Consider the following 2,650-nt stretch of genomic DNA (forward strand, 5'->3'; position numbering starts at 1 on the left):
TCGCTCACTTCTCGATCCTGTCACGGCTCACTGCCGTGACAGGGGAGGGGCTGGATTCCCCCCTCCCCGCTCCGATCCTCCAGCGCTGACTGGCGGAACGGACAGGGGAGGGGGCGGGTTCAGATGGCTCTGCCTCTAGATAGGCAGAGACAGCTGTCAGTCACGCAGCTGGGCAGATCCCGGCACAATTGTCCGGATCCGCTTCAGCTGCGGCGTCTCAGTATACCGCGAGCTGTAGCTCGCGGTATACTGAGCTTAGGGTGACGGGAGGACGCTAGTTTGTGTCCTCCCGTTACCCTAAGGAGAACTATGGGAAAAAGCACTAACCCCATAGTTCTCCTTTAAGATAAAGAATCCCATCATTCTCAATGGGCCTTTTCACCCCTTAGTGTTGTGTCACTCGTCCCCTGTTAGACTTTAAAAGAAGAGCCTGAAAAATGCTTGAAAAACACGAAAGCACTCTGGGTACACTCATGCTTGGGTGTAATTGGGGCCTTCATATTGGTTTGTATGAGTTTCTACACACCAGTCCAGTTTGTATGACAAGGATTTTCAACTTCAGTCCTTTTGGGCTGCATAAGGGCCAGGAGGTTAATCAGGCACAACTCTTATACTCAGTACGCTAAACATAAAACTCAGCAGGCTGGTGCAAGTCTTCCATTTTTCTTATTTTTCCATAAAGGCGTTTATTAACAGTGTTTGTGCTCATCCCATGGGGATATAGGATAATACAAGAGCATTGAAAACAAGCAATGCAGAGCACTAATGACAAATTATGTCTTGTTAGTTAAACAAGTATTAGAGTGTGTCCGAGGGATGATGATGTGCAACAAACACCCCCTGGGATTCCTCTTTCTGATCAATAGAAGAGAGAAGTAAAGGAGTGAAATGTACCCATCTTCGTTGCAGTCACTATCTCACCATAACTCCTCTTTATTTCTGACTAAAGGGATGTCTGATTACATTGCATGTGAACTGAAAGGACCATTCCTTAACTAGCAGCAGAGAATTCCAGGAATGTCTGAAGATATCTCTGTGAGTGTGGCTGCAGAGTTTTGACACTTGTGAACTCTTTCTATTACTCATCTGTTATCCAATGTGCTACGAGTATCTTAGTGCAAATCTTTCAAGCAGAAGACAGGTGTAGCCAGCCTTAGAAGTAACATGTGCCATTGCCAAACATTAAAAATAAATATGAATTTCTATATTGAATTTCCAGAAGTTCTACCCCACTCCTAATAACCATATTTTGTTATTCTTCATTTATAAACAACTCGGGCACAGTAAAAGAGACAGTTATAAGTATTACATGTGCATGAACATGACTTCCAGGTGACAGCATGAATATCCATGAAAACGTGCACCTCAAAATATGTATATAGACATCCTCAATTGTCATCAATCATGTGCAACCATGGTACTCTGAGACTGGCACATTGTCTCCGAACACGGGCAGTAACCTTTTTACCGTTTGTTTAGAAGCATTGCAACAGAAAACTTTTCACAAGAAACCTCCAACTCCAAACTAACCGGAGAAAGAGGAAGATGAATACAAACTTCCTAATAACCATATTAAACTAGAAGTAACTTATTGACAATGCCCGTAGGATGTACTTCCTCAGCACACTGACGCGATTTCACTCAGCCCTGACTACTGAACTACAATTCAACGGCTGAACAATGTAACATTATCATTGCTTGCTGGAAGCAATGCATGATGGGCTATGTAGTCTTGAGAAATCAAGACTGCATCATATCAAGCAGCCGGAAATAAGATGCAAAGCACGCTGGGAATCCATGAAGATATTGAAAGTGATGAGCAGACAAAAGGCAGCGCTCACTACATAAAATGGATTTTTTCAAGAAAGCTTTGATTGCATTATCAAAAAAAGCCTCTAGTATGTATTCCTATTACAATGCTGATATTATAACAGGAGAATATATGCTGGGACTTTAAATATTCATGTTGTAGTTTACACAGTACTTATACAATAATACAGTACTACACAGTGCAATATAAATAAGTGTAATACAATACCAAATATCTGCAGATTTTTTAATGTTTTGTTATGTCTTTGCCCTGTTGTGTTAAGGTTTAAAATTCATCCCACTTAAACTTTTTTCTTCCTCTGACTCCATTCACAAGTTATCTATCGGCTAATCGCTATCTGTGTGTATTTAATCGTCTCATTTCCAAAGAAGAAACAAAACGCGGAATGCAGGGAGATTAGCTCCCCCCAGGGCCTAGTTTGATTTTTTACGCTGCGCTTTCCATTTTTGTAAACTGTGATCAGCGGCTTTTGTTGTGACGCCTGCAGGGAACAGATTAAATTCTCTTTAGCTTGTTGTCCTAGGGTGTGGCCCTTCTAACATTTTGCTTAGCAGATGGTGGCAGACCAACAGGTGCAGCGGGGTCTGTGGACCAGACTTTATCCATCTCCCTGACATGCACACGCTACACCATGAGGCCTCCCCCATGACAGCTGGAACCTTTTCAGCTCCTGGCTATGGAAGTGGACAAGGTGCTGAAGGATAGGAGACTGCTGACCTTCAACTAGTAACTGTCTTGTGGTCTATTCAAACAGGCTGTTTGGTATGAGTAAAATGCTTTGATGGGGGGGGGGGGGGGGTGGAAAGGTGACAGGGAAAA

The sequence above is a fragment of the Nanorana parkeri genome, unplaced genomic scaffold, assembly GCF_000935625.1.
Source record: "Nanorana parkeri isolate BGI_ZX_2015 unplaced genomic scaffold, ASM93562v1 scaffold43, whole genome shotgun sequence".
Lineage (NCBI taxonomy): Eukaryota > Metazoa > Chordata > Amphibia > Anura > Dicroglossidae > Nanorana > Nanorana parkeri.